The 23372-nt window shown below is 45.2% G+C and overlaps 1 protein-coding gene across 2 annotated transcripts in view; it reads right to left on the bottom strand.

The window, feature by feature from the left end:
- The window catches only part of RBM47 (RNA binding motif protein 47), a 311562-nt gene extending 290357 nt beyond the window's left edge, over positions 1-21205 (bottom strand). For both annotated transcript variants that reach the window (XM_069201973.1, XM_069201966.1), the window contains exon 1: positions 20708-21205. The gene's annotated coding sequence lies outside the window, so the exon portion shown is untranslated. The remainder of the gene's footprint in view (positions 1-20707) is intronic.
- Positions 21206-23372: the final 2167 nt, after the last annotated feature.

Below are 23372 nucleotides of genomic sequence, written 5' to 3'. Positions count from 1 at the left end.
AATACTGAGATTCTGAGGAAATAGCATTGTATCTGTGTGCCTCAAGTTTTCAATAAATTCAATGTGAATACGTAAAATAAAAATGTAGTGTTTGCTGTGTAGCAATGTCCCAGTGACAACCTCCCTACACACAAACTCACAAACAAATTACCTCCTGGTTGATGCTACCCAGGTTAAATGTGTTGTTTTGTTGTTCATTGAAATGAAATAACGAACCTGATTCTGCCAGTTCAACAGGACCCAGAGAGGGGAGCGACGACACGCCCAATACCTATTCTGTTTACCAATGGTGGAGAAACGTGTTTATGGAGCAAGTAATATTTTTTTTTAAAAACAGCACCATTTACGAGAATTGTGTATCTACACTTCCTCCTTGTCAAAATCCTTACCTTGGAGATATTAATACCTGCAGATAGGCACCTTTCTGCCTTTCTGCCCAGTTTTTGCTCGCTCCCGTTCAGCAAATCCCTTAAAGCAGGACAAACAACTCTTCACTAGCATATATAAACCTTTCCAAAGTAACCTGCAGGCTTTGATAGCTGACCGTGGTTTGCAGATGGCTACCTGTGCACTTCGTAAGAAGTTGTTGTGCTCTGCTGAGCCCATTATGCCACCAAACCCAGCCAGTCTAAAGTACACAAAGCCAACATTGTCTTGAGAATGCTGCAAAGATGTGATCGATCTACCTCCGACCAGCTCTAGGCGTGTAGAAAACCATGTCATTTATACAAATTACACAGTGACAAATAAAACCAAAAGAAGTCTGTCTTGTTTGGAAAAAAAGATAAAAAAACACCTTCTTTGTTCAGGCAAGAGTTTCCATCTCCGGGAATAAAATGCTCGTCTTCAATAGTGTGTGCAAGGTGTAAAGCATTTTGATTAATCGAACTCACACCAAGTTACCAAAACGGGCCATGTAGTAAAGATGAACTGGCATGCCCCAAGAGTTCACAAATTCTGGAAGATCGTTTGATTATTTACCTCTTGTTTGGAATATGTGCGTAAATAAAAGACTGACAACCATTGATGATTTGCATTTATTCTAAGCGACTTTTTATTACTCATTTTTCAATAACAAATGGAGATTGAAGACTATCATAGAGGAATACAACGCATGTTCCAAACAATAGTTAAGATATGTAAAGTGAAAGGGAAATAGTTGAAATAAAACGTATAGTATGTACACTACCACCCATCAATTGGACAGTACAACTCCATAACTACAAATAAACGGTAAATACTGAAATATATATGTTGCAAATAAGCTCCCAAAAGTGCCGAAGGCTGCACTCTTAGCTAGAAGAATCTAGGGAAAAATTAAGAACGACCCCAATGGAAGTTAGAGAGGAAAAAGGATACAATGAGATGTAAAGAAAGTACTCAGAAGATAGACACCGGTTGCCATAGCCAGAAGATTTGCAACTTCAACTTCTTGAAAGCTACACCAAATTTTCTCAAATGTTATTCCCACATTAGTTCTCAATTATGTGTTTTTTTTATTTGAAAATCTGGAATGTACTGTAAGAACACCTTTGTTTAATACATCACCCTCTCGGTCAATGAGAGGTCACCATGGTGGTCATTTGAGCAAAATATAGTATTTTTTTACTGATACAGCCAAGATTGTTCCAGCTAAAGACGGCATAGCAAACAAGCATTTTCAATGAAACGGGTCTCGCATTTGTTCAAGTTAGAGATATTAGCGTTGTAAAAAAAAAAAAAAACGAAGTGCGATCGCGCTATGTAAAATGCAGCGTGTTGTCGCTGCGTGGAAAATAAACAGATAAAGTAGTCCGGACTCCAGGCTGAAAACATCGAGCCTCGTATGTTTTTGGTACTTTACCGGTGCTGTGTAGGTGGGCTAAACACCAGAAAAGGCATCACTTATGCATGCCGTTCACAAATGAAAGCAAGCGGATTTTAAAAGACAAGCCCACGAACCAATGTAAGTGACTGACGTGGCATGGGCGTGGTTTCAAGCCCAAAGAGAGATTACAGAATGGACCGAGCACTTTGTGCTCGCCCATAAAAAGGAAGAATGGATAGGAAGTGATGTTTTAATGTATTCGTTTAGGTTGTGAAAATGCGATACTCCAGTATAAATAGGACATTTAAAGGACCATGTAAGTGTTACTAGTTACTTCCAATCTAACTACTTTCTATTGTGATTTAATCAAGTGAGGACTTTTAAAGCCTTTTATTACAGAGTGTAGTCATTTTCTTCCAAGCAAAGTTTAAAATACATTTCAACACATATTCCTTATTATAAATGTTCAATATTGTGTTCAGAAACCCTAGCTCAGTAATGCCTTTTTCAAGACGTCTTTGCAGAATGATACATTTGTCTAGAAAGTTTAATTGAGATTTGTCAACCTAGTGCAAAGTTATTAGCAAGTAAATATCTGAGGAATTCCCTTCTTTGAGAATCCTAATTATAACTACAGAGTGGATACCATCACTCTGTAAGACGTGTGTGTGTGTGTGTGTATATGTATGATAATAAGAGATTAACTTATGTCTAAAAACCCTAGAAATTCAGAGAAAAAAAACAAAGGTTAAAGTGACGCTGTAGTTGAGTGATGAATTATCACAAAAAATAATATTTAAAAATCAAAAAAACACTGAAACTCACAAATTATAGTTTACTGAGCTATCGCTTGCACCCTCATCATGCACAACTTATGACCTCACCAATTACATCAATCATGACGTTAAATGACATCATTGATGACATCACAAATGACCTCAGCTAAGATCTTAATCCCATTCTTAACTATGACATCACTTTGTTATGTTTATCACCTCTCTTTATAGAACACAATCTCAGGATACAAAAGATGTATTTAACTAGATTTATTCCAGGGGGTTGGCTTGGTGCTGCAATTCGGCAGACGTACTGCACTAGAGCTCCGGGAAGTAGGCCTGCTCCATGTCTCGCACCTGAGGCCAGGAGTGTGTGGGAGGGCCGGGCCTGAGACTGCAGAGGCCCGCTGAGCACAAGAGTCGCTTGGCAGCTGATTTTCCTGACTCCCTCTGCCCTGTATGCTGGATACGGTAGGGGGACCCCTCAGGGTCGCAAAGGCAGAGGGGCGGGTGTGGGAGGTGCACTACACTGGGACCACTGAAGTGTGAGGCCTCAGGCCAGATGTCTAGATCTGATCACCTATGGCAATGCAAGCATCTACCCTTCACCAGACTATCCACTTGCAGTTGTGTGCAAATGGCATCTTTTGCTGGAGTAAAGCGTAAGCTACAGGTCATGGGTGTCAAATACTCCCTGCTGTTCCTGTCAAAAATGAAGGTGATGGCGAACAGCAAGACCTATTTCTTCACAGAGCCTAGGGATGCATGGGATAGTGCTGAAAGCTGTAGGCTGCAATCTTCGGAGCCCAGAAACGTTGCTTTGAACAGGCTGGAGGCCCCTTCGACGGTCATGTAACATGGGCACTATGTTTGCAAGCACCCTCCAGTACATAAGAGGTCTCTCAGTGTCTCTGGTGCTCCTTTGCCTCTTCAGGCTCAAGGACTTTATGTCCTTAAAGTTGCAGTGTACAGACACAGTGTGAGGAACCAAAGCACCTGTAGAATCAGACAGCACCACTTTGGATAAAGACACATACTCTCACAGTCTCAGTATGTTGTCTGCTTCCCCTGCACACTTCCACAGACAACTAAGGAAATCATCTGACTTTTAACAGTTCCTGTACTTCTCTCTGCTCTCGTTGCAGGTTGTTCTCATCACTTGCCTCCTCACCCTCTGAGGGCGAGCTTGTTCTGCTCTTTCTCCATTGATCATGGGCCCTCTCCGCCAAACAGTTACATGGATACCCATGTCACCGTCTTGCACCAGGTGGGTGCTTCCACGCCCTCCCTACTGCTCTGTGGTGCTGACACACAGCCTCCTGGGGCACTCTGTGGACTGAACTACACTATATTGTTTGCTGTTCCTGTTGCTTGTGTTAGGCAGCTAGATATTACTCTGCCATTCTGTGTTATATTAACAGGCCTTTCTTCTTTGCTGCGGTGTTCGATGTTTTCATATTAGTACTGCAGTGTGATGGGATCGTTTATTTGTAGGGGGTCCCTCTCCCTTTCTGCCTTACCCACACTACACATACCACATGGATAGGCAAACATTGGTGACCTGGAACATCCATGGTATGACCACGGTTAAAAAGCAGCATTCGATTCACCAATACATATAGAGATGGAAGAGCCCACATTGCCTTTTTGCAGGAAGCCAACCTAGTCAAGGGAGGGGTTTCTTGACTACAGAAGTGGTGGTGTGTCCAGTGTTTAAGCATAGACTACTCAGGTTATGCTAGGGATGCTTCCATTTGGATCCATCTGTCCTTCCCCCTTCCACATCTAGCTGGAGAGTCGGACCCTGAGGGGCAATATATATTAGTGGTGAGGGTAACAGACAGCTTACCAATATTGTTCGATTTTGTTTATGCACCAAATGTGGAGCAGTCCGCCTTCCTAGCCACACTTTCTATAAAATTAGTGCCCACATGTCCTGGATAATTTGGGGGTGGGCTTCAATTGTGTTTTTGACCGTGCAGTGAATCAGTCATATCTACCTTTCCCAAACTATCCCATAACCCGAGCTGCTGCCTCCTTCTCACAGTAGGCCATACAATGGTCCTTACATGACAGTTGAGAACCCTGCATCCCAACACCTGGGAATACTCCTTCTGTTGTCCTTCTCACAATCTACATGTCAGATTAGGTGGGTTCCTTTGCCTTCAACCCACCCAACTGCTTGTCACAGACACTAAATACCTTGGTAGGACGCTATCTGATCATAACCCCCTCCTATAGCGCCCAACGCGGGGAGGTTCTTGACCTCTGGTTCCCACCTGGAAGTTGCATCCCACAACTCTGGAGGATCAGATCTTTCAGGCGACCACCTCTCGGGATGCCCTTGTTCATTACTTAACCAACAACAAGAACACCACCACTATGTGGCTCCTGGAGTGGGATGCAATGAAAACGGTAATTTGAGGACATAATATACAAGCTGTGGGAGGCGCCAGGGCCATGGTTGCCCATGAACTGGTAGCGTAAGCTCTGGCAGTTAGAGTGTGCTGCTCACAAGTCTGAGAGGGGACGACGTGAGCTACTCAAAGAGCAGGATCATCATGTCCACTTTCTTGAATCCTTCCGCTGCCTAGACTATAAGGTGTACCAGGCTAGAGATCATGCAGAGTGTGAAAAAACAGGCCACCTCCTGGCATGGTTTCTATGAAGTGAGCTAGTGCTGACACCGATTACAGCAATTTGCGCTGGCCCTGCATTTGTTGCCTACTCCCAGGCAGATATCCATAGGGAGGTTTGCACACATGACCAGACCCGAGCCCCACTGAGATAGATGACTTTCTCTCCACTATTACTCTACCTCACGTCTCGGCAGCCCAAGCTCTGCTTTGCTGTGGTCCCATCACAGAGGAAGAAAATTGGTGTGCTATATGGGACTCACCGACATGTAAGTCCCCTGAGTTAAATGGGATTCTCATTGAGTTTTACAAAATGTATCAGGATCCGTTAGTCCCCAAACTGGTGGACTTGTACGGTGTGGCACTGGACGTTGGCATTCCCCCAGGTTCGATGAGAGACACCCTGCTGGTCTCCTTCCCTAGGCCAGGCAGGGACCCACAGGACACGGGCTTCTTTGACCCCTTGGCCCTGGATGCGGTCTGATTACAGATTCTCAGTAAGGTATTGTCCTTGCGATTGCTGATCTGCAATTCGACTTTGGTCCATGAGGACAAAAACGGGTTCGTTTTGGGGAGAACTATATCACCTAATTTGCAATGAGGTATTCAAAGGGGCTTCATAGTTGCATCCCCATTCTGCTTGCTTTGTATTGGACTTTGAGAAAGAGCTTGATACACTGGATTGGGGGTACATGCTTGTGTTCCAGTGAAAGATGGGGATGAGGAGGACTGGTTTGCTGGTCCGGTTGCCATCGGCTAGAGTTGGAATTGACCAACTGATATCTGCCTTGATCCCAGTGCGTCGAGGTACGCAGTAGGGGTGTCTGTTGTCGACATTGCTCTTCATTCTAGCGATGAAGCTTCTGGTGCAGTGCCTGCACCAGTCAGCGTGTGACTGGGGATTGCCAGTTCGGGGTCACATGCCATTTCACTTTATGCTGATGACATCTTGATTTACGTGCAGGACATACGGAGAAGTGTGGACTCCCTGCTGGGGGCCCTGTCAGTGTTTAAAAGGCTGTTGCGGCTGGGTGTGAATTGGGTGAAGACATGCTTGTTCCTTTTACATCCAGACTGTCCCCAGGAGGAGGTGGCAGTGGATTTCCATAGCATAAAATGGGAGGTCACCATGTTCCGGTACTTGGGCATTAATGTGTGTACTTCCCCCCGGGACTTATGTGAGGGCAACCTCATGAGGGCAGTAGCCTCATTGCTTCCTCTAATTACCTTCTTGTCCTCGCCCCTTCTCAGGTGCAGGGCAGGGTGGCCTTATCCAAAATGGTGAAGCTGCCCAGACTTCTTTACTACTTCACAAACCAGCCTGTCCTTGTTCCACAGGGGACATCCTGCATGCTTGATGGCATGCTGGGAGATCTCCTGTGGCACAAAGGCAGGCATAGAGTTGCTCTGGCCAAGCTTCAACTGCCCACAGCCGCAGGGGGCCCCATATTTTGAACACTATTACTTAGCACTACAGCGCCAGTGGCCAGCCCACCTGCTAGCAGGGATTAATCTGGCTGAGATCTTGCCCAGCCCAGGAAGGGTGGAGGGGCATATTACAGGGTGCGGGAGCTATTAATTCAAAAGTTGTCATTGCCCGCACATTCCAGTAATCCCTCTGTGTAGCTAATGGCTGCTACCATAGATCCTTGAAGTAGATGCCGGGCACCCTGCTGTATGCAACAAGCATCCCATTGAGTGTTCTCTCCGATTTTTGTGCAGCAGTGGGAGAGAGGGCCTGGCAGTTTGGGAATCCCTGGGGGTCAGCTTATTGGGTGACCTGTATCAGGAACATGCTCTGGTTCAGTTTGACCCACTCCTACAGCAAACCACCCTCCCACCAGGTAATTTCTTACTGCATCGACAGCTGGGTGCAACTGTTGAACATCTCTGAGGTGTAGGGGCCACTGAGCCAAAAGTACACACTCTGACTCAGGCACTGTCACACTGGGGGAGGAACGCCATCTTGTCACTTTGGTTGTGAGGGCTATTCCAGATCAAGGGATAGATCTTCTGACTGGCCTGAAGGACTGGTGGGAACAGGACCCATCCCACTCATTAGCCCAGAAAGACTGGCAGCGGATAATAAAGTACCCGCGCAAGGTCACCTGAAATGTTTGTTTAAAGTACATCCAATTTAATATATTACATTGTGCTTGTTTGACCTCAGCTAAGCTATGTCACATCTACCTGTCTTCTTCTTTGGATTGTCCCCGGTATGGGCAGGCCAGCGCAGATATTTTCCACATGGTATGGGAATCCTCCGTAGTGCATCACTCCTGGGAGGAGGTTTGTGCAATACTTCATAGGGCCACAAGTCGCTTGAACATGTGCAGGCAAGAGTTATGCCCCCTTGGCATCATGGCCATTGATGGCAGCGTGCAGCAATGTCACACTTTACAGATCTAGCACTCTTGTTAACAAAACATACAATCACGATGTGGTGAAAGGCCGAGTCGTTCCCTGGCTCGGTGCCATGGCAGTCAGAGGTACTGCAGTGGGCCACAGCAAAATTGGTGGCACTAGATAGGGAGGAGTTACAGGGCCTCTGTTGGTGTCCCACAGCTGCTGATTGCACAAATTTCGGAGTGATCCTGCCTCTGATTTGGATGAGTAGTCATCACCACAGTGCATACTAGCACATCCCCGTTCTGAGGGTAGGACCATGCCTACTCTGTGAGGGGTGGGCACATACTCATCCACACACCGAAGGCACTATGACAGATGTTTTTTGTGGTAGACTTTAAGTTACTTATTGGTTTACCATTTTTTCCATATTTTGAATTCCATATTCATGATTTTTTTTGAACACAAACATTATTGCATTTTCACATAAAGAAATGCGCCACCATATGGCGATATAAAGAAATGCACAATTACCAATCTTCAATCCATGAAAGCAAAAGCAGAAATTGTTGGTAATTACAGTACAGGTAGAAAAAATGTTAAGGAAAACAAATCCACCATACAGTTGGTCATTGGAGTGCAATCAAAATCATTGCCAAACACAGGCAATCCACCCCTTTCCCTCCCCTGCCCCAAACTTGACATTGTCATCATATGTACATATACCTACATCCAACTGGGTGGAGACATCCTTGTGGGGACATGATTATTGGGTCCAACGAACCTATTGAGAATAGGCATGTATAGCAGAGGGTGTCATGAGCAACATGCAAGCCATAATGCTGGTTACAGAAATATAACAGAGAAGCATAGGGATATTACATCTTAGAGTAGACCAGTGGCGCTAGACCATGGAGGACAGAGTATACAGTAGATAAAGTCCATGGCAAGTACAATTAGTCAGCAGTCATCTGAGCTTTGAAGGGTTCAAGTAGTGTCTCCCAATCCATAAACATTGGCTGCTTCTGCAAGGCCCTGTAATCCTCCCTACGCAAACCGCTGCTTTCAGCCGCTCCCCACTGCAACATCTCCTCCTGCCACTGGGAAACAAGGGCCACCACCAGGGACTTCCATCGTCTTGTTAGGAGGTGCTTTGCCAGTAAAAGTACTACATCTGCAAATTGTGCCATCACTCTGGAGCCCTGGGCCTGGAACATAATCCCAGATCATAGTCTTCCACTGTATGCCAGTGGTCCAAGTCAGTCAACTCCAACAAAGCGGTTCAACTATCTGCCCAATAGGAGGATAACGAGGGTCAGATCCATAAGCAGAAGATCTGCATCAGGAGTGCGGCAACAGAGGCAGGCAGAGGACACAGTGGTGAACATAAGAGTGGAGTCTCTGTAGCATAACGTAGGCCCAATGTAAGACAGCAAACTGTATATACATGAAGCTGGAGCAGCGAGAAATTTTACTGGAGTATTCAAGAAGGAAGGTCCATTCCTTATCATGGAGACCTCGTGTAAGTACTCCTCCCACTTGGTCCGTACGGGAGCTAAGGAAACCATCAGGTGTGTACACAGACCCTGGTATAGCCAGTGACTAAGGTGGCTGTCAAAACCCATAACATGCATCGCCTATATAAAGTCATGAGTAACTGGTTTTAGAACCGCATGGTGTACAGAGTTTATGGAAATAACAAATTATATGAGCATGTGTTAAGAAGAGTGTTTCCAGAAGACCATGAGTATGGACAAAATTGGGATGAGCCATGAGGGCACCATTTTCAAAGAACACACCGATCGTTCTCACGCCACCCTGCTCAGAGGGACACAGCCTCCTCGCTGTCAGGGTACCTGAAGACATAGGGAGACCTCCCAAAGGAATATTCAGAGCACAATATACACATAGGGCAGTACATCATAGAGCCAACTTCCAGTATGCAAGAGCTATACAGGGTAGGAAAGGACAAAGCAAAGGTGAACTGGAGCCTGAGCAGATCAGACTGTGTAGTTTACCATGCCACTGACAGCGGTAAAGTAATCCAAAAGCCAATTTGAGAGACGCAATTGTTTTTAAAAGATTCCTATCCAAAGATCTTGCACTTCAGTGCCTGGGGTGCCTTATGAATATTAGCATCTCCGAAAGGCAGCGTAGGCCCATCATAGGTGTTCACAAACAAAATGGCACAGGATTTATCAAAGTTTAGGCGGAGGCCGGAGAAGTCACCAAACGTGGAAAGCAACCAAGAGATTCCAGCTACATCCACACAGAGATCCTTTATATACAATACCATATCATTGGTGTGCAACGATACAGCGTGTATCCCGGGACCTTGGGGAATCCCCCACTCCTATGCATCCTGCCGAATCCGATGTGCCAGAGGTTCCAGTGCCAGACCAAAGAGCAAAAGGGAAGGAGGACATCACTATCTCGTGTCACATCACACTGGAAATAGAGAAGAGATATGTGGCCCTGTCCTAGCCCACGCTGTGGGACAGGTATGCAGTAATTTAACCCAGCACAGGTAGGTGAGGTGAATAGCAAAACGTGACAGGGCCGCAAACATAAAGTCCCAAACCAGGGTATCGAAAGCTTGCTGGAAATCTAACAAGAGGCAACGGGTATTAGCCAAGGGCTACATCCATGATTTGGTAAAAGCGACGCATGTGTGTGAAATGTTACGGCGTGGAACAAAACCACACTGATCAGTGTGTACCAACTGTTGGAGCAGGGGGGGCAACCGGCACACCAACACCTTGCTGAGGATTTTATATTCAATGTTCAGCAATGACAAGGGCTTGAAAGAGGACATTTTGTCCAGTGGCTTGCCTGGCCTTAAATGAAAGATGACCAACACCTGTCAAGTGGTGGGGGAGTAGCCTTCCTTCTTCTAGGGAGGCCTGATAAAGCCACTCTAATGCTCCTATATTCATGATGATCCTTTATCATGCCTGTTATTTTTTGGATGTTGTTTGGATGACTGGTTCAAACTGTACTGTTAGAGACCCTTTCATTCTCGTTTGTCACACGGAGACCCAGATTTTTAAAGATTGTTTGGGGATTAACAAACCAACGCAAATTGGCAAAACTCTGCTTTGCATTATTTTGCATCATGGGGGTGTCACATGGGTGGTACATGAGTTTACCCATGCTACAACTCATGCTTTTTGATGCTAAACCTAATTCTCAAACATCAGCAGAAGGGGTTTAGGGACAAAAATTAACACCATTGAAAAGCAGGTGTTAAACAAAGAAATGTTTTCATTTCTCTGTGCATTTCCATGTGTGCTGCACTGTACAGCACACATACAAAGTAGGAAAAGCTTTTTCACTCATCTAGGCATAATATTTTGTACAGGAAGGGTACTCTTCCAGCACAAAAGCTATGCTGGACTCACACACACACCCTAGCACCATGGTGTTAATGTGTATGCGTGGCGCACTGCAGCTAAAATCAGCGCTGGCGCTAGGGAGAGGAGAGCAGAAAGCCATTTCTATGTGAATATGGTACTCTCCTGCTCCCTCCCTGTCACGCAACGCAGCGCAGAATCTTTGAGTTCTGCACTGCCTTGCTTGTCAGCTTTCAGAATCTGGGCCAGAGTGTGTATTTGAAACTGTATTGTCTAAAAAACTCAATAAAGATATGGGGAAAAACCAAATAGATTTATTCCAGGTGTTCCCCAGTGCAGTCATCAGTGCAATTATCAAGTTAACAACCATTTCATTTGAAAGAAAACATCCCTGCTTACTAATGACATCATCATACATTTTAGAATAGCAGGCTCTAAAAGTTCCACTGGAAAATATGCATGCACTACACACTTTAACCTCTGTCTTTTTTCAGTGGATTTCTGGTGATTTTTGAACTTATTCAGCCAACTCCCCCACTAAACATGGCTTTCAGTTGTGCGCAGCATGGAACTTCCAGTAGGGCTTGGCCTCCAGCCAGGCCCTGCACCCACTCCACTGTGGGTGGGCAAACTATACCATGTGCAGCCATTGATACAGGGTATGACCTCTGCCTTGGGTTTGGGGTTGGGCCAGTCCCTGAACCCAACACACCGCATCCAATCAGATGCCAATCCCCAGAGGACCTCCACCCCACATTTTACTTTTTTTTTTTTTCCAGTTTTTTCAAAGCACCTCAAGTGGCCAACCCTCTGATACACACACCTTTGGCCATAAGCATCAGGGTGTGGGCTGCAAGGCGTGGCCTCCGGTCTCTAGGCAAACATTGCGCCAAACTCCCCACGTGTGCCCAACCCCGCTGCTGCACATGGCCTACAGACATACAAAGTGGAGGGTTGGCCAAAGGGGTTGCTTCCGACCAGGCCCTATGCCCAACCTCCTGCCGATGCTAATCACCTGTGGACCACCACCTAACATTTTACATATTTATTTTTTACATTTTTTTCACATTACCATGGTACTCCCGTGGTACAGGTCCTCGAGCTTCAACCCATGTCACCACAGGACAATTCAAGCGTCAACCAGTAAAGCTTGAATGGTCCTGTGGTACCATGAAGTTGAAGCTTGAAAGTGGTACCATAGGAGGTACTTGGTCACACAGGAGTACTGTGGTGCCTGCAGTACAATTATTTTTTTTGTTTCATGGGGAGTCCCATTTGGATCATCCACCTCTCAAGTGCTTAGGGGGATACTCCGGCCCCTAATGCTATTTCTTCTTTTTTTTTTTTTCTTCAGCACCAGGGACCGAGTGAAGTTGGTAATGGGTGAACCAGTGGGGAAGAGGTGTTTGAGTGATGTCTATCGTGTGAGGTAATTCAATTGGATTAAGAAGAGGGTAATTCTGACTTGGAAGATGGTGAGATTGTGACCTGGGTGGAAGATAGGGTGAGAGCTGTACAAGAGAGAAGAAAATGGTGGCTCCTTGAAGGAGATGGTGAAGGAGTAATGAAAGAAAGGGTTAGAACCTTGTTGTTTTTCAGGCTAAGGAGGTGCGTGACCTGGATAATAAGGCAATGGAGAATGAAGAGTAAGATTCAAGAAGAGGGAAGAAGAAGATGTGCATGCAAATGGGGATGCAGGAAGGCTGGGAAACAGCCAAGATGGTAGTCAGCATGGGAGTGAAAGGGGTGGTCAGGATTAAAGGTGATTGTCATGCAGATTGATAGGTGTGAGAGATGGGGCAATTAAAAGGAAACAGGAGGCAGTGTCATGACAAAGCAATAGGTACCAAATAAGTAAGAGAGGCAGCCAGTAAACAAACAATAGATAACAAAAACCTTATAATAATATATTATGCTCATTGCAAGGGTAAAGGAACAAAATTGAAAACTGAGGCTGCTGGTTTAGAGGAGAAGTCAAGAGAAGAAGGGTAGAAAGAAGACAGGAAAGCAGACAGAAACGATGTCAGGAAGAGGCTTGCTTTGAGAGAAAATATATGGAAAGGGAGTTCATTGATGTCTAGAAATTGCTGGATAGAGATATACACGTGAAAGAAGGCTCAAAAGAGGAGGAATAGGAATTGACTTGCTGCCGAGGGTACTCCAGTGTACCAATTAAGACTGCAACCTGGACGTTGGGCGTCTTGCTGAATGCAAGTGATTATTGCTAAAAAATATTCTGATAGTGTTGTGGCTTTGTTTAAGCCCTGCTGGATTTTGGAGGCTGGCTATAGGAGGAGCTGGTGTATCCTGACAACAAACAGTGAGGTTTGGTTACAATGGATGGCACAGGCGAGGTCAAATACAGCTTTACATACCGTGAGTGGGGTGCCTATCCAATATCAGCCCTTTCTGGTTCATCCCAACAAAGGAATTGTGGGCAATTTTGCAAGAGGACAAAGTGCTAATGCCGAAGCAAGTTGGGAATTCAAAGGGAATTTTGTTAACAGCATTGTACAAATGTAAGCATGAGTGTTGCAAATACAGTGGTAAATGTTGCATCCTCCTCAGCCCGTTAACAGGCGCAAGAGCACACCACACACGGAGCTTGTAGTAAACGTCTTTACTCATCAGCATGAAACATGTAACTAGCTCTCAATATCCCAATAACTGTTAACGACCACACCCTGGCACCTCCCATATTAATTGCATAATGTCCTTCATAAGTCAGGGGGTACTAATGCTTACAGATCTAAGCCACTACGGTAAACACCATAACACACATCACGATCAGCAAGTACCAGCAGGAGTTAATGGCAACAAGGGAGGGGAAGGATTCAACAGCAGTCTTTGGCAACAGGTGCCTAGCCCAATTAATGTTGAGGTATTGAGGGAGTGGCTGGTGTTCTAACCTGATAAGGAGCCAATGAAGAGTTTGGAAAGGGGTTATGGGGAAGGTTTGAGACTGGGGTACCAGGATCATAGGGAAAGACGATTTTCAGAAAAGGTGAGGTAAGTTAAAGTTATGCCTAAAGTGGTTAAGCAGAAATGTACAAAGGAAGTTCAGGAAAGGAGGGTAGCAGGCCCCTTCTGTGTGTGGATTTTACTGGACTTGGTAGTTTCCACATTAGGATTGGCAACTAAAAGAATGTCAGGGGAAGATATACTAATTCACCACCTGCAATGGGTTGGGGCCAGTCATTGAATGACTTAATTAATCCACAGATGCAGCTGTGCAGTACACATCAGGCGATAATGCAATTAGATTATTGAGAATTAGTGGGGTGGGAGCTGAGCTAGCAAGATATGACATTATGTTGGTATCCTTGTGCATCCGTTGGATTTTTCATTGTTATGCAATTGGAAGAGGAAATGTTTGTGGGTTAAGTGTTGCTGATGGAGTGTGCTATCACCTGCCAATGACCATAGTGGGCCACTTAGCAAGTATAGCCTAATTTGGGAAGTATTTCTGGGGATACAACTCATTGGCAGGTGAACGTGGGAGAAAGATGGCATGCAATAGGACATTTTTGCACAATATCTTTTACAACAATCTCATAAAACCTTAGATCAAACTACCCATTGCAGTTTATTGTACAATAAACAACATTTTGCGTGAAATATGTATTTATAATTTGCCAAAATATTTTCAAAAGGTAAAATGTATTACCTTTCACATAAGAATATGTTTTACCTTATATTAAAAATTATGACTACCTTGGAATGATAAATGGGCATTTAAGTATATATAAATCAAATAAAATCTAGCCCTATAATTAGAAATTGATATATATATTAGTGACTAGATTAGTGACAATGACAGTCCTACTTTCATTGCTCCTAGTGCCTCCTTCGTGAATGGCAATCTCTCATTGTACAGATGAGGGGTGGTTGCCCTAAACCTAATTTTAGCTGATGTGGCCCTGAATGTGAGGCCTGGAGATTGATCATCTTTGATATTTCTTTTATATTCTGAAGGTGCGAGGAAACAACAAGTAAGTTTGTGATTTAAATTAATTGGAACACAGAGACTGTGCTTACTTGTGGATATGTTTGGAGATACAACAGAGGAAGAACGGAGTGAATACAACAGAGTTTAACATTAAATCACTTTACATTTTCAACAATAATGCTGCTATGGTGATATTCGACACAGTGATGTTTTGAATTTATACAATTTGAACGTAAAGTTTATCCCGGCAACGTAGATGTATTTGGATCACTTAAAATGAACTGAGACATTGAGACTGCGTTTCATTGGTGGATATATTTTGTATACCGGAACAGGCATCTCGATGAAAGAACGGAGTGAATTAGTTTGGGCTATGGAATTTTATTTCACGTTTCATGTTTAAATCCGATGATAAGCTGATATTGAATGCAGTTACAACATGAATATCAATGAATTTTAACGTGAAAGTATCCCGATAATTGCATTTATTGAATCACTCACATGTTTGCAATCAAGAGGAAATGGTTGTGCGATGGATATGAGCAGCCTCTGTGTAAGCCTTTTCAGCTGTTACTTATGTTCAACTACAAATACCAGCATGATTCTTGTTACTCCTGATGGCGGAAATCACTATGAAGAAGACGGAAGTCGAAACGCGTCAGTGGTGCCATAAATGACTATTACTCACAGGAATAAATGCTCAGCTGTTTCAATCTCCAGGAGTGCAGCGTTTTCTTTTTGCATTTATATTTAGGAGCTTGGTCATTTGCTCCGACGCAGCACCGGCAGTTAGGCACATTGCTATTCAGGACCGCCTGCTTGGATTTTATATATATATATATATATATATATGTATATATATATATATATACTAGTGGCAGTAGCCATTAGGTAGTTATAGTTAGGACCTAGTTTCTATAAAAAAAAGTGTTTTTTACTTTGTTAATAACTTTGGCACTGTTTGATGAATCTTCACGAAATTTTCAAAGAAAATACGACACTCACTTCAGTGTCTGTCTGGAAAGATTCAGGGTGATCCGTCAAGCTGGGGCAGAGAAAAAGGGGGGGTCCCAAAAGACTTTTCCCCATTCTATAGGAATTTCTAACAGTTATTGCGCCAGAACCACTGGACAGAATTACACTAAATTTGGCAGAAAGGTAGCTTTTGGTCCAGAAAGAGGCCTTTTTGTTATTTGGAGTGAATCCGTTCTGTAGTTTTTGAGAAATTAAAGAAAATCCAAATTTATATATATAGGGACACAAAGGGTTTGCAAATACTCCCGATCTGACAGCCTTCCTAGGACTCGGCTTCAGCCGAGTTCCAGGAAAAAAAGTAAAAAAATAAGAGAAGGGGCCAGGGTAGAGTCACCCTGACCCCTTAGTTCTGGTGCTAGGATTTTAGAGGGACCTCACCAGGGTAAAAAAGCATTTGGCAAAAAAACAAAAAACAAGCGTGGGCTCCCTGGACTGTTTCTGTTAGACCCTCGGGTAGGCCAGGTTGCGGGGGCATTCAAATTTTCAGTGCGGGGTGACCGCCCGCCCCCCCTGCAGTCCTGGGGATCGCCACCTCCCTAGGGCTTCCACATAATCTTCCCCTGGGACAGCCACCTTCCGGGGGCTTTACTTTGAATGAATGCAGGGGACCGCCACCTCCCCAGGGCTAATCACAATCTAAACAGGGGGGACTGCCACCTACCCGGAGCTTTAGTTTTAATGGATGTGTGGGGGCCACTCAGCCCCCCCCCGCAGCCCCGGGGACCATCACCTTCCCAGGTCTAATCACAATGTAAATGTGGGTGGGGCGCCCGCTCCCTCACAGTCTAAACGTGGGGGGGCTGCCCGGACCCACCCACTGCCCCGGGGGCGGCCACCTCCCAGGGGCTTTAGCTTTAATGGATGCAGGGTGCCAGGCGACCCACCACCTGCAGCACTGGGGGCCGCTATCTCCCGAGGGCAAATCACAATGTAAATGAGGAGGACGCCCAGCCCACCTGCTGCCCTGGGGTCCACCAACTCCTCGGGTTAGAATAAAAGAGTGAAGGGATTCTGTTGCGGCTTCCGGCCCCAGGGACCATGGCCACCCCAGGTCAATGTTCGCTGGAGGGGGGCTGCGCGGCCCCCCTCGTGGAGCCTCAGATGGCTCTGTGGACCGCCACCCTCCAGGGCCGGCTCCTGCTATGTCTCAGGGTGCACACCCCCGTGACATAGCTGTTTGCTGTGACTTGGCTGCAGTTTTAGCAGCTGTCGCCATGCCACCGCAAACACTGTTCTCGCAGCGAGGGAGAGCTGTCAAACGACTCTCCTTCGCCTCGAGCAGACGTTTCCTATGTTTTCCTGCGTGCCGAGATGCAGGCAGGGAGAAAGAGGAAACAATTGCTATCACAATGAGGGAGCTACTTTAGCAGCTCCCTCTCTGTGACAGCAGTGCTGGCTCCTGCAGGATGTGGAGAGCCAACTGGGACTGTGGGGGCCTCCAGGCTTCCCCTATGGTACCCAACATTGTGACTGGGTGCCCTAGGGGGCACTCAGGTCACATGGCGGGCCCCGGGGACCACCAGGCCAAGATCGGCCTGGGGATGGGGGAGAACGTTGTCCCCTCTGCCCCCCAAAAATAAATAATTAGGCCGTGCCCTGGGGATGGAGTCCCAGGGGCCGAGATCGGCCTGGGAAGGGGGCTGTGCAGCCCCCCTCGACAAAAAAAAAATATAATAATTAGGCTGGGCCCAGGGTATGTGCCCCCCATCCCCCTAAAAAATATTAATATTTAGGCTGGGTCCTTGGGGATGGGTTCCCTAGGGAGGGGGGGGGGGCGCATGACCAGGCCAAGCCCTGTGGACAACCCCCACTGTGCACGGCTGAAGGCGTTGCACGACGCGGGGTTGGGTGGTTATAAGGGTTGGCTGCAGTTTCTGGCCGCAAGCCAAGCCCTGCGGCTGGCCCCCACTGGGTTGTTATAGGGGCTGGCTGCCCACAGGCCAGACGCTGCAGCCAACTTCCGCCATGCACAGCTGAAGGTCATGCACAGTGGTGGTTGGATTAACGTATAGTAATGAAAATTACTTTACGCTAAAAAAACTATAGAGATTCACTGAAATAAACAAAGGTTACAGGGACTTTATAGTTAGGAAATAGAAATTAAAAAAACATAGAAATTCACCAAAAAAAAAACAAAGGTTACAGGGACGTTATAGATAGGCTCACAGTTTAAGTGTACCACACAATAGAAATTCACCTGTCATAGTTAGGGATATCTCAAGTAACCATAAATCGTGCCCTAAGGTAACTTTAACTTGCACCCTCCCCATGCACTGCAAATTACTGCACAAATTACAACACTCATGACATTCCTGATAATATCATTTATGATATCAATGTAATATTTGCAGTAAAATTTTTGACAAAAAACTGTGCATTGCTGGGGCGCGAATTATAGTTACCTTAGGACATGAGCTATAGTTACTTCAGATAACTCTAACTATAACAAGTGAATTTCTAAGGTTTGGTATCCTTAAAATGTGAGCCTAAATATAACGTTCCTGTAACCTTTGTTTTTTTGTATATATATATATATATATATATATATATATATATATATATATATATATATATATAAAATATATATATACATATATATATATATATATACATATATATATATATATATATATATATATATATATATATATATATATCAAAACAAAGCCCCTTCAGGGTTGGAGTGACGCATAAATTATGCAAAAAAGGAAAAGAGAACTCTGGGTAGTTCCCAAGTTTACGTGGAGAGCAGCTCCAGTAATGAGCTCCCTGCAACACCAGCAACACTCCAGATTTGCTCACCTCAAATGTCTGTTAATCTAGCAAAGTTTTTAAGCATAGGACCAGCACAGTGCTATCCACGCCGAGCTAGATAGGGACAAAGTATTTTGCCATTTATACAGCCAAATCTTTACCCACAGGATTGACACAGTGTCATCCTCACTGAGCTGTAAAATAACAAAAGTCATTTACCACTCCAGCCATGATATTACAGCTTTGGAGAAGTAAAATACCATCCAAGCCAATGTTTTGATATCTTTATAGCTCTTCAGAGGGGGTTATCTTCTGGTGTTGTAGAGAGCTCATTACTAGAGCTGCTCTCCACCTAAACTTGGGAACTACCCAGAGTTCTCATTTCCTTTCTTTTTTTGCATATATACATATATATATAGAGAGAGAGAGAGAGAGAAAGAAAAGAAATGCAAAACGACTTGGCTGTTGGAAGGATAGCATAAAAACGAAATCATATACATACTGGGGGGTTGAGGGGTTGAGGGGTTTGGGGGACAGATAGAATAGAAATACATATGTAAATAGAAACAGACATGGGTGACAAAACACAATTAAATAAAAAATGTGTTAGGGAAGGTCGAAATGTATTAAAATATGTTGTTGTCGAAATAATACACTATGTAGAGAAACGATGTTACTGTGAAAGATCTTTTTGGAAAACAATGATATAAAATGGAGCTTATTCCCCCACTGCACATCACCTAATCATTCCCCCTCCAAGACGCCAGCCCATTTCCCCGCTACACGTCACCTGTCTACTCTCTCCCTCCATGTCACCTGCCTTTTCAGCGTCCACGTCACCTGCCCCATTACAAGCGCACGCACTGCTTGTGACGGAAACATCGTTGGCTAAATTCAACAATTTTCTCTGCGTTTGTCTCTTGACTGTCTCTGATCACAAGATAGGATACGGTGGCACGCATGCCCTTCACTTTCCATGCACAGCTGTGCTGTACGTCTCTTCTGGGGGCAGCGGTGTCAGTGGGCACCCACAACAGTTCATAAAGGCAGCAGCGTCTCTTCACAGAAAATACGCTCACATTTTACAAATGCATACGGGAGGTCAGTTGTGCGCATTTTTTGTTCCAGCAATCCAGGCTGCATACAACACATGGGGTCATAGGCTTGTGTGGAGATAAATGCGAAACACAGAAACTCCCACCGCCTGCCACACATTCCACTTGTCTTCCGGGATTCCCAGTCTCAGGCACGGCTTCACACCACCACCGGCCTCGGGCCTCAAAAACCTCAGGCGAACCCGACATGTAAATAAATGCCTTTCACTCCGAAATAGGCGCGAGGATATGATCTATGCATACGTTTTAGATAACTCGCATTTCAAGTTCTTGTTAATGCCGATAAATCCGAGTAACCACTTAAACAAGAGACCTAAAGGGCACGTTAAAGAAAATAAAACTTATGAAAAGAAAAAAAGTTTAATTTGTCTGGGATTGTGGGGAGCGGAGGGTATTAATTAAGTCATGCACCTGATCAGAAAGTCTGAAGAACTGTCACTGGAATGTTGCGTTTGATCTATACCTGCGTCACTGCGAGTACCTGGTACTCATGCTTTCCTAACAGCTGCCCTCCTGACTCCGTCGAGTCATCTGTCAAACCTCGCGTTTACAAGGTCTTGCACAAAGTTTCTGATAAGATCTGTTCTACAAGGAAGCACACGGAGATGAGAAGAAAGGATACCAATGTATATCTTGTTGGGTTAAGTGCATTTGTGTAGCACATTCCCACCATTTGTACGGTTTCGAAGCGCTTTCGGAACGAGCATGTCATTACGGCTCTAGGTATAAAAGATATCTGCGTTATATCATCGTATCTGACAATCTGTCGTGATACCTCTCGCCATTTTTTCGCCTCCAGCGCTTTTCGTCGGTCCAGGAAACCATTCAGTACCGTATCCTGACACATCAAGCATACCAGGAGGACTTCAAATGAATTTACAGATAGAAAACACAGACAGGGCGGCATGCACACGAAGGGGTCAAAAGGGCACGTACCTGTCCTTTGTCAGCGGACAGACACCTGTCTCGGAGCGCTGAAAGGAGGGGTGGGCGGGAGTCTGGGTGCCGAGCAGCCCCCGATGTTTTGTCTGCAGCAGTCCTCCTTTTCGCATGAACTCTTTCCCTTTGGGGTCTTTCCGCGTCTCGACTTCAGAAGAAACTGAACTGCGCGTGGCACAGAAATCTTGCAATTAGCGCCGCTGCCCCGGATAAGCTGAACTGCTCGGTGCTGGCGGACCTAAGCTGCACATTCCGAGCTGCTAAGCGCGGGGGGCTCAGAAAGGCTCTGTTTGGGGAGAAATTCCAGGCGAGACTCAAAACACAGAAACAATTGAGCGCCCCGCAATATTGCCCCCTGGGCCCGATATCTTGCTGCGGGCTCCTGAACCGGTCCGGTGGAGAGTAGGTGGTGCCTTGGGGAACTTGCTACACCTGCAGCCCTACCTCCCGCTCGCTGCTCACACAAGAGAGGTTGTCTCTCGCCTGCTCCCGGCCCTAAAACTCACCGAACAAGATTTGCACTCCCCGTACCAACAACTTCCCGTATTCTGCATTGAAATTTCATCCCACTCACCGAGCCCTGCTGGCCGCTGGCCAGGGCAGCATTCCTCCTGTAGCAGGGCCGAGATACCTTTGGTATAGAAAAAGGTGAAAAAAGCACTTACGAGAAACCGGTTTAGGTGGGCAGGTTGATAGAGCGTATGCTTACGAAGCAGGTTATTAAAGTACCTCGAATAGTACGGAGAGGGTGAATAATTTGTCTTGAGAAAGAGGTTGCCTGCGATTTAAAAGTTAGTGTAGAACTCTCACTGAAGGTTTATCCAGCCGATGAAGCACCTGTTTATACACCGTTACCGGTCCTGGTACCCTAAAGTTTTGCCCAAGCGCATTAAAACAGTAATTACTGAGGTCAGCCCCAGAAACCACAACAAACAGTGCTCTGTTTGGGAGACTGCGAGGAGCGGTTCTTATATTGTAACCTGCCCCAGGTCACAAGGGTGACTTTCAGCCTGTGCGGGTGTTGCTGAGTGTAAATACACAGCCTGCCTGATGGAACCTTTAGGTGCATGATTATACTAGGGAACAAGTAAAATTGGAGGTCCCGGCAACGTAGTGACTTCAACTGCAGGAAAATACTGGTTGAACGCTACTCTCATGAATGCTATGGGGGTGGAGTCTGATAAGGGTGGGTTGCTAGCCATCCAAACCACCCGCACACCCCCGAGTAAGATGTCGTGTTTCCAGCCCTATGTTTTGTATTTATAAATCAGTTTTCCCAGAATGCATTAGGTTGTCCGATGAAAGTCCATAGTGGAGTAAGATGGCAGCTCTCGCTAAGGGGTATCACAGGAACACCTGCAAATATCTCTCAAAATGTCAGATGTGGGAAGCTCTCCCAGTCCTGATTATTCTAGTACTGATGACTGTAACCCAATGCTACACTAAAAAGCACAGGTGTTAGCATATTCATTGTTCAATGTCAGGTGCTTAATCATTTCCTTCCTATTATACTTGCACCTCTTCAGAATATCTGTATGGCATGAAGTACCCCGCCATACATTATAAGGATACTTCAAGTCACAGAGGAGTTTAGTTTAGTTTAATGAATTTCTAGAGCGCATGGCTACTCGGCGGCTTCCCAGCGCTAAAGGTAGACCACAAAAGTTAGCGAAGCCTATACTGAGAATAGAAATGTCTTCAGTTTCTTACGAAAGGAAGATTCCAGCTGTTCTTGTTGAAGTTGCAGTGGAAGAGAGTTCTAGAGGTATGAGGCCTTGACCGAGAAAGAGCTGCCTCCCCACGTTACTTTCTTAAAGCGGGGTACCTTGACCAACGATGCAGTGGAGGATCTAAGTGCCCTCTGAGGGACATAGAGTGAAATGCATTGCCTAAGAAACCATGGACCCTTGTTGTGAAGGGCTTAATGCATCATACTGATGGTTTTGAAGTCGATTCTTTGTTTTGTGGGAAGCAAATGAAGGGAGGCCAGTTCAGGTAGATGTCTAGGTATACTCATAAGCAAATGAGCGGCAGCGTTTTGCACAACTTGCAATCTCTTTATTACATAGCTCAGAGAGCTAAGAAAGAGGGAGTTGCCATAATCTAAGCAAGACAGTATCAGGGCCTGGATGACAAGTGTTCTGGCCGGGTAAGGTAATATTTTAAGGATTTTCCTCATGGTTCTTAGTAAACTGAAACAGGATGCAGTCAATTTTATAGCTTGATAATCCATCGTAAGACAAGAATCTAAACGGACGCCTAAACACTTTATGTTTTCTTTAGGGGGAGAAAGATTTTTAGGATTTTCCAATGCCAAGACAGGGGATTTAAGTAGAGCATGGTTTCCGACTATCATTACTTCTGATTTCCCATCATTGAGTTGAAGTTTAGAGATAGTCATCCATCTGGCTATGTCCGCAAGACAGGAAGATAGATTAGGTTGAGCGGTGTTTCTAGAATTAGATAGAGAAACTACCAGCTGAGTGTCATCGGCATATGATATCAAAGAAAGACCATGGGGTTCAACAATTCTGGCTAAGGGGGACATATGAACATTAAAAAGAGTGGAGCTCAACGAGGAGCCCTGAGGGACCCCGCAAGTAAGGGGAAAGGTGTTAGAGAGGTAAGAGCGATCAAGGACTTGAAAGTTCTATTGTTCAAG

Source organism: Pleurodeles waltl, chromosome 1_2, assembly GCF_031143425.1.
Source record: "Pleurodeles waltl isolate 20211129_DDA chromosome 1_2, aPleWal1.hap1.20221129, whole genome shotgun sequence".
NCBI classification, from domain to species: Eukaryota; Metazoa; Chordata; class Amphibia; order Caudata; family Salamandridae; genus Pleurodeles; species Pleurodeles waltl.
Note: the sequence above shows the minus strand (reverse complement) of the source record. Positions and strands in the feature narration are given on the sequence as shown.